The sequence below is a fragment of the Furipterus horrens genome, unplaced genomic scaffold, assembly GCF_987537825.1.
Source record: "Furipterus horrens unplaced genomic scaffold, mFurHor1.1.pri manual_scaffold_6, whole genome shotgun sequence".
Taxonomy (NCBI): Eukaryota; Metazoa; Chordata; class Mammalia; order Chiroptera; family Furipteridae; genus Furipterus; species Furipterus horrens.
In genome coordinates, this window is record NW_028327176.1 from 153,536,760 (window position 1) to 153,546,816 (window position 10,057).

Below are 10,057 nucleotides of genomic sequence, written 5' to 3' on the forward strand. Positions count from 1 at the left end.
CAAGGCCACTTGCCTTCTCAGAGGAGGGGATCTGGGGTTGAATCTTGATGGATGCTGGGGAGTCAGCCAGGCAGAAGGACAATATGTGCAACGGCCAAGAGTCATAAGAGGACATTAGTTCAGGTTAGCTAGCACTAGGAAGGGGGAGTGTAAGATTAATATTCATATTTTCCAGGGTCCTAATGAACACCCAAGGAAGCTAAGAATTCTGCCTCCAACACCAAAGTGGGTCTTCAGAGATTGCATAACTAACTGCCTGCTGTCACCTCTTCCTTATTTACTGGGGGGGTGGGGGGAGATGATGACAGTCTTGATCAAGCTGACGCCAAGAGCACTTGAAGCCAAAATAAGTATCAGGTTGGCCAAAAGGTTAGTTTGGTTTTAAGTAAAAATAAGACACATTTTTCACTTTGACCAATAACTTTATTGAGCAACATATTCACCGTTTTCTTCCACTACCTTCTGCCATCTTTCCGGCAACTTCGTTAATTCCATCTTCCAAAAACTTTTTATCTTTTTGAGCAAAGAACTGTTCTGACTGCTTTTTGCAGTTTTCCAGGGAATTGAAATTTTTTCCATTAAGAGAATCTTGTAAAGACCAAAATAAATAGAAATTTGAAGGTGCAATGTCTGGTGAATATGGCGAATGAATCAAAACTTCCCAGCCAAGCTGTAACAGTTTTTGCCTGGACGTCACAGAAACATGAGGTCTTGCATTATTCTGATGGAAGACTATGTTTTTTCTGTTGACTAATTCTGGACACTTTTCATCGAGTGCTGCTTTCAGTTGGTCTAATTGGGAGCAGTACTTGTTGGAATTAATTGTTTCGTTTCCGAAAGGAACGGATAATAGAAGACTCCCTTCCAATCCCACCATATACATATACATCAACTTCTTTGGACGAAGACTGGCCTTTGGTGTGGTTTGTGGTGGTTCATTTTGCTTGCCCCATTATCTCTTCCACTTAACATTATTGTAAAGTATCCACTTTTCATCACTCGTCAAAATTTGTTTTAAAGTACAGAATGTTTCTGTTACATTTAAGTAGAGAATCACATGCAGAAATACTGTCAAGAAGGGTTTTTTTGCTTAACTTATGTGGAACCCAAGCTGGTGCAAATGATTTTCAACGCCTGATTTGGTTATTTTAAGTATGTCGGTTATCTTCCGCATGGTATGACATTGATTGTTCTCAATTAATGTCTCAATTTGATCGCTATCAACTTCATGGCCTACCTGACCGTGGAGCATTATCCAGCAAGAAATCTCCAGCACAAAACTTCACAAACCACTTCTGACACAAACAGTCACAGCACTTTCTCCATACACTGCACAGTTTTTTTTGTTTTTGCTTTTTGCATTTCAGTTGCAGCTTTACTTTTCTTGAAATAAGAAAGTGTACTATGCCAAAAATGTTGTATATTGTCTTCCGTCTTCAATATTAAAATGGCTACACAAAAAATTTATCAATTTTGATGTTTCTTTTTTAATGCACATTGATATGACAGCCACTACAATACAATCTAACAGAATTATTTTGAATGAAGTTAAAGACAATTATGTGCTACTAGAGCCATCTTACAGAAACAAACAAACAAAATTGCGGGGCAACCCAGTAATTATGAGCCAAGTTCTGAAAATGTCCTAATTTTTGAAACTAAAAATGGCCAGAGTTGTTTGCTTTAAGCAAAAGTGTGAACATGAGAAGTGGTTTGGCAGCCAGTTATGATGAAAATAGGTTTTTGGAATAGGAAGAGTGGGCAGCTTTCTTAAAGGCTGTCCATCCCTAGATCCTGACCTTGAGATCTAATCCAGCTGCCCTGTCCTGGCACCATCACTCAGTGGAATTACATTTAATAGTCACCTGAGACTTACAGAGCACAGGAAAGTTAAAAATTGTGTGAAGTCAAAATTACTCTGGAAAATCCCTTAAATTATCCATATCAACATGGTTTTGTGTATATAGCCCAGTACTATGAATCTTATAAACACTGTGTGAGAACCACTGAGCTAAGCTATGAGAAGCCCAAAATTAGAGCTTATATTGCAGATGCCTAGGTGTTCAATCCATTCTGTCTTTAAGATAGGTGTCAAATTTCTAACAGTGAATGGACAATTGGGGTAAATTCTAAATGTTCCTGCTTGCCTGCATAATTTATTTCATTTGGTATTAACATGAACTCTCTTGAAGTTAGCACAGTATTTTATTCAATGTTCTAATTCAGCACTTCTACTTTAGGACAGATGTGTTATTGTTATTGTAAGGATCAAACCAGATATTATATAGGACTATAACTTGTACATTATCTATCATGTGGTAGGTGCTCAATAAATGTTTCCTGGATTTAAATCTGAGTTTTGTTTCATTAGGTTTACATATTCTATGAAAAGTTGTAGAAAATAATTTGTTCACTTTATTTTTCTCTTCCTAGTTGACCTTTTGTGGGTGGTACCTGCACAGTTATCAATTTTATAACCTAGGGCATTTATTTTCTGTCTTTCTAAGTAGAGTTGGACACATTCAGGGTTTTTAAAGTCATCCTCAAGTTAAATGGACATATGATGGACTTCAATTGCAGCTCCATTTGTTTGAATTTTGAGGACACTCACTTAGTTATATAAACTGATCAATATTGGTAGACTTATCAAATGATACAACAGAAAGGGTAGGGAATCATACTGTACCTGGGTTTTAGTACTGCCTTTTCTAAAGGAAACTAAAAACATCATGGCACGTCAAAATCCTATCCAACAACTACTAAAAAACATAACTTTCTACATCCCAAGCACACCCGGAAGCACAGCAGGGGACAAAGAAATGAATAATATATGCTTTTGATCCTCACGGACATTATTTTGTTCCATTTTATTCCTTTCAAACATGAAGTTATTTTTGGTAAGATGCATGCATACAGTGAAACCACAATCTCCTCTATTCTCATTAAATTAATCCACTGGAAAAATATAAAACCATTTTCTATTACAATTCTTTTGAATTTAATTACCAGATTAAGGATATTCCTTTTGATATTCTAGCTTCATAATTGCTAACATTATTAATAAAAGTTGATATAGCTTAACTTATCCAATGTTCTAATTTGTCTTTCTAATTAAGAACATCTGACAACTCATTAATAAGGAAAATAGTTTATAGGCATTTTTATATAAACACTTCAATCATTTCAATACATTGTTATTACCATATCAGTGAGAAAAATGATAATCTATTTTTATTGAAAGAAAAAGGTATTAAGAAATTTTTTATTCTCTCTCTGCACAAATCAGAAAAAGACTGATAAACGATGGACTTTTAAAATATTGTCCAATAAGAAAGTTATTTAATGCTATGGTTGTAATTTGCAATTCTCAGGTCACTAATAAGACCTTAGTACCTTTCATATATTTATCAGCCATTTGATTTCTTCTTTTGTAAAGAGCTTGCTCAGGTCTTCTGGACATTTTGCCTTTCAATTTGTACTAGTATTTAATATTCTGGATACCAGTGTTTTTTGTTTGCTTTGTTTCTTTTCTTTCTTTCTTTTTTAGATTTTACTTATTAATTTTTAGAAAGAGGGGAAGGGAAGGAGAAAGAGTATGGTTGCCTCTCACATACCCCTAACTGGGTACCTGACCCGCAACCCAGGCAGGTGCCGTGATGGAATCAAACTGGTGACCCTCTTGTTCTCAGGCTGGCGCTCAGTCCACTGAGCCACATCAGCCAAAGCTCTTTGTTTCTTTAGTTATATGTGTTCTAAACACTTTCTCCCTTTTGTTTGAATGCTCAAATGGTTGATGCCACAGCCAGTGTTGCTGTTGTGATTATTGTTGTTGTTGCTATCATGACTCCAGCCTTATCTTCCACTTCCTACGTTTAATCAGTTGACAAATCCTTAACTACAAACTCTGATCTCCTTCTTGGCTCAGATCTTTGTCATCTCAATTGAAAGTACACGTAATCATGGGTCTCCAGGCTCATTCTTCTGCCTCTCAGACCATTGATCAAGTGCGTATCTGGAGTTAAGTGAAGTATGTGGGAAATACACTTGTCATTTACATTACCTGACAGCATGAGTATTTGTTCCTTAGATGCCTGATATTGAAAATACATAGTATTACTAAAAGAAATAGAGTTGATATAGCTACCCTAATTTGAGCTTTCTAAATTTACTGATGAAGGTGAAAGAAATAGGCTGGCATAGATTTTGTGCATTTTCTGCATCACGCAATTCAGTGTGTTCAGATAAAAATATTGTTTCCTCTCATGAGGTTCTCAATTTTGCAGAACTACCTCTGTGAAATGCAGTGGATGACAGAGTAAGTGGCCTTGCATTCTGGAAGAGAAATTATACAAGAATGTCACCACCTCACCTACAGAACTACCAACTCTCTGGCACCATGTCACAACCAAGGACGGACCCCAGAACTATAGAACAAATGACGGCAGCAATGTAGCCACCTGAGTGGAATCACACAGGGAAGAGGTGTCCTTGCATGATCAGTGTGACCTAATGCTGTGGCCAGGCCCACTGAAATGGAGAAGCAAAAGGCCAGAAAGAAACTAGATTCACAATTAACAGATGGCTGGCCACAGCTCAAGGGAGAAGGTAACTACCTTAGAAAGTATTTGCCTAGGAGGTTCTTTTATAGAAAGATATTATGGATTGTTAATGTATCCTGATGTCAGGGAAATGAAAATTTTATTTTTCTCTTATTCAGAAAGAGAGAACAAGAAGAAAAGCAGTGCTCTTTTAAAAATGTATAGTTTATCAATTATAAAAGTAAAAAACAGAATTAAGTCAAGAACCATATGATTTCATTAATATGTGGGATATAAAACTAAAACTCATATTTTAGGGGACTTCCTGCCAAGATGGAGGCCTAGACAGACACGCTGGATCTCTCTCTCCACAAGTAAGAAGGAATACAACTACCTCAAAACTAGAGACAACCAGAACTTCCAGAAAATCAAGCTGCATGGAAGTCCAATAAACAAAGATATAAAGAAGATATACTCATCCAGACAGGTAGGAGGGGTGAAGTCGGGGCAGAGAGGACGCGGTGTGGTGGTGGCAGCTGCGACAGCAGGGGCAGGCCAGTGGAAAGCACAGTCACACATTTTAAAAAGTCAGGAGGGACACCTGGGGAACACTCCCTGTTCCTGACCAGACTGCGCAGCTCACTGTCCCAGCGCTGGGGAAAATCAAACCTCATTGCTTCTGACTGTGCTAACCAGTGGGAGTTGTGATGGAGGAAGAAACTGCTGGTCTCTCAGCAAAGTCCACTTATTTAAAGGACCCTCACGGTCCTAGAATATCTGCAGAGCCACCCACTCTGGGAATGATGGCTAGGGCAACACCTAGAGGGGCACCAGTCCCACGCGGTATTGGGAGAAGTGCCTGGAAAAGGGGCAAGTGACCCTTCCCCCACATACAGTGCCACAACGGATCCCCCTGTACTGATGAATACTTAAGGCTCCACCTCTTAAATGTCACAGGAGCAACAGCTCTACCTAAGACACGGAGGCAAACAAACACAGGAGCCTGTCAAGATGAGGAGACAGAAAAGTATGTCCCAAAAGAGGGAATGAATCAAGGTTCCAGTGGGAGAACTAAGCGACGAGGAGATAGCCAATCTAACAGAAGAGGAGATAGACAACAGACGCAGAATTCAAAATACTGGTGATAAAGATGCTCACAGACTTGACAGACATGCTTGAGTATGGCAAATGCATAAGGGAAGAAGTGAAGGCTATACTAAATGAAACAAAGGAAAATCCACACAAAACCAATGGTGAAGGGAAGGAAACTGGGGTTCAAGTCAATGAGTTGGAACATAAGGAGGAAAAAAACAGTCAACCAGTACAAAATGAGGAAACAAGAATTGGAAAAAATGAGGAGAGGCTTAGGAACCTCTGGGACAACTTTAAATGTGCCAACATCCGAATCATAGGGATGCCAGAAGGAGAAGAGGAAGAGCAAGAAATCGAAAACTTATATGAGAAAAAATAATGAAGGAAAACTCCCCATATTTGGCAAAGAAAATAGATATACAAGTCCAGGAAGCACAGAGAGTCCCAAACAAGCTAGACCCAAAGAGGACCACACCAAGACACATCATAATTAAGAGCCAAAGGTTAAAGAGAAAGAGAGAATCTTAAAAGCAGCAAGGAAAAAGCAGAGAGTTATCTGATACAAAGGGGTGCCTATAAGACTACCAGCTGATTTCTCAAAAAAAAAAAAAAAAATTGCAGACAAGAAGGGGCTATCAAGAAGTATTCAATGTGATGAAAAGCAAGGACCTACAACCAAAACTACTCTATCCAGCAAAGCTATCATTTAGAATGGAAGGGCAGATAAAGTGCTTCCCAGACAAGGTAAAGCTAAAGGAGTTCATCAACCCCAAGCCATTATTATATGAAATGTCAAAAGGACTTACTTAAGAATAAGAAAATCAAAATTTTGAACATTAAAATCCCAATAAATTCACAATTATCAACAACTGAATCTAAAAAATAAAAACAAAAACAAACTAAGCAAACAACCAGAATCAGAACAGAATCATAGGTATGGGGATCATTTGGAGGGTTATCAGCTGGTAGGTGGGTGGGAGAGAAATGGGGAAATGGTGCAGGGACTAAGAAGCATAATTGGTTGCTACAAAATAGACAGGGGGAAGTTAAGAATAATATAGCAAAGGGTGAAGCCAAAGAACTTATATGCATGACCCATGGACATGAACTAAGGGGGGTGGGATTGCTAGAGGGAAGGGGGTATACTGGGAAGAGGGAGCAAAGGGGAAAAAATTTGGGATTACTGTAACAGCATAATCAATAAAATATACTTTAAAAAAACCCCTGAAACTCATAAACACAGACAACAATATGGTGATCTCCAGAGGGAAGGAGGGCTGGGAGTAGTAAAAGATAAAAGGGAGCCAAATTATATGGTGACAGAAGTGGATTTGACTTTGGATGGTAAACACACAATGCAATATACAGGTGATGTATCATAGAATTGTAAACTTGAAAACTATATGTTTATAAACTGTCATCTCAATAAATTTAACTTATAAACAACCCATTTTTTTTTCAACATTTACATTGAACTTTCTTCATCATCCCATATGTAACCTTATGGACTTAAAGTGGTGAGTCCTTAGCATTACCTGTACGCATCCCTGTCTGCTTCCCTTGCTATGCAGGAAGATATTTGAAACTGTATCTCCTATCTGCTTCATTTCTGTAGTGTGAAGGCCAGTTCCACACACTTTGTGGGTAACTCAATAGATACTGATTGAATTGATGTTTAATAAAATAAAAACATCAGCTCCACTGTTATAACCATCCTTGTTTCAATTCACTGACCTTTACCCTAAGGCCAAATACATTATCATCTTTATACTTTGTTAAAGCTACCTATGTAAAGTTGGTAGAAATTGAAATCTTACAGCAAGTTAGAGTTAGTAATAGTACCCACATGCATTGTTTTTTCAACACCAAACCTCAAAGCATTTTAGGAAGAAACATCACTGCATCTTTTTTAATGAAAAATAAAATAAAATAATTATCACAGATGAATGCAATCTAAGTAATAGTCAATGAGACATTAGTAAATAAATTATGGTAATTAATAGAAACAACATACTAAGCAGTTATTAAAATTATGATGTAGAACCCTATGCTTGGAGAATTTTTATTTAAAGAACAGTTTAAAATATGTATAATAAATAACTTTTTTGTAAAAATATGTATTTGTATGTGAAGAACTAAAAGACAATCAAATAGAAAATTTGCTTCTAAAAATTAGTCAATAAAATTAACACATAAATTAACCGTATAAAAGTATAACTTGAAGGGAACATTCATAACAACACAGTACGATTTGTATGCAGTGAGCATTCAATATATAGGGTGGGACAAAAGTAGGTTTACAGTTGTTTGTATGGAAAATAATACACTGATAAATAATAATACAGGAATAAACTCTGTGTTTCACATACTCACAACTGCAACCTACTTTTGTCCCACCCTGTGTATTTGCTGATAGATTCTAAGTAAATTTATATTGAATGTGAGAACTGCTGCTAAAACAACACATAGGAAATATGAGAAACCTCATTTATTAAGACAAAGAAATAAAACATAAATACTTACAAAATACTGATGACAGTATGAACTGTAAAATATTCCAATTTGGTATCCACCATTAACTTTCTGATTAGAAACATGTGGAAGCATCTTATGGACCTGCTAAAACTTTTTGATTCACTTGGATGGAAGATCGGCTAAAATTTAGTCATCCTAATGGCAGATTGAAAAAACAAAAAAACAAAACCAAAAAACACCCCCACTACAATCCTGTTTTTTGTACTCCAATGTAAAAACACTTTTACATTGATGCAAAAGGAATGCAAGAAATTATCGGACTTTTGTTTTCTGAAGAGTGATAAGCCTCATTTTTTTCTAAAAGGATCAAAGGAAGAGAAAACTGTTTTGAAGTTTCCTTTCAAGAGAAAGTAAATCTTGGCTCCAAGTTCATTTTCCAAATCAGGAAGCAGGACATTTTTTTTAGGAAAGCATTGAACTTGAGAAGTAGAAAATTTTTTTCCACTGGTTAATTATTTTTATAATTTGGTTCTAAAAACATTACCACTATATATATTTCTAAAAAAAGAAAAAAAAGATTTTAGTGTCTAATGTAATCAGTAATGCAGTCACTTAAAAAGCATGTGGAAATTGCAGAGCTGAATAGCGGACATGTATTTATTACACTTGTTACTGCCCATACTCTAGGGATAACTAAATGTGTGTATAGTACTCCTTTGTCTCCTCTTAGAAACTCCTCTAGAGCTCTGTTATGAATTATATTGTTTAAAAATGTCCACAGAATTTTGGGAGAGTTATTCCCAAGTCATTTTCAAACTGAACACATGTTGCATCTGTTTTCTGTTTGTGAATACTGAATGCTTGGCACTTCAATTGGGATATTTTTCTTGGGAATGAAATAATTTCAAATATTCACTTAATCAAAACATCAGTTTCCCCTTCCCGTTTTCCACCGTGGACTGTTTGGTAGGTTTTCCAGACCTGGTCTCCTGCACCGAAGACAGCGCCTCCCTCAGGACGGGGGAGGGACCAGAAGGGAAAGTGGGCAATAAGGGACCACTGGCTCCTCCCCAGTCACATGCTCTGCCTCACTAGTTGCCACCTGAGTTGAGGGCCCCTATTTAAGGTTTTAACTGCCTCACCTTCTTCTGATAATTTATAATTTTTCTTCTTTGAAAATTGTAACGGAAGTAGAATTTTTTACCCCGTCAGATAAAGTTCTGTGAAGCCCCGGGAACCTCACAGCTCCCTCCCTGGACAGATGAAATCAAAAGCTACAGGGGCCCTGAGTTTGGGGTTATATGTGTTGAAGAGAAATTGACCTGGCAGTAAGGTATAGTGTATAGCAGGGTGGACTGAAGCAGAAAGAGACTGGAGAAAAGGAAGACAAACTAGACATGCTGTCGCTCATGGGGAAAACGAGGAAGGTCATTGCAGTGGAATTCAAAGACAGCTGCATGTGCTACTAGCAAAAGCATAGACGTAGTCAGAAAGTACAGTTGGAATCAAAGCTCGATCACCTATGAGCTCCATAACCAGGATGATACCCATCCTCTGAACCTCAGTTTCTCTACTTAGAAAACAGATGTGAAATTAACATACATAATGCTTGTGAAGACTAAATAGTTTTTAAATGCCTAGTATATAATAAAGCTCGATGTTAATATAGGATTTTAAGTGGACACATTTGAAAGATATTATGAAGGCAGAAACAAATAAATGCCAGTGGACTGAATACCGGAAATGAAAGAAAAGGGTATTCAAAGATGCAAAGGTATCCAGCTCAGTGACACACATTTCTCTAATTTACTGACCACAGAACAGTTTTTCCCCCACAAAAATAAATATTACCTACCCCACAGAAATGAAGTTAATTTAAGTCAGGCATTAATAAGGACAAGGACAAGACTCCAGTTTTGGCTTTTTGCTCACTCTCTCCCGTTCTTTTACCT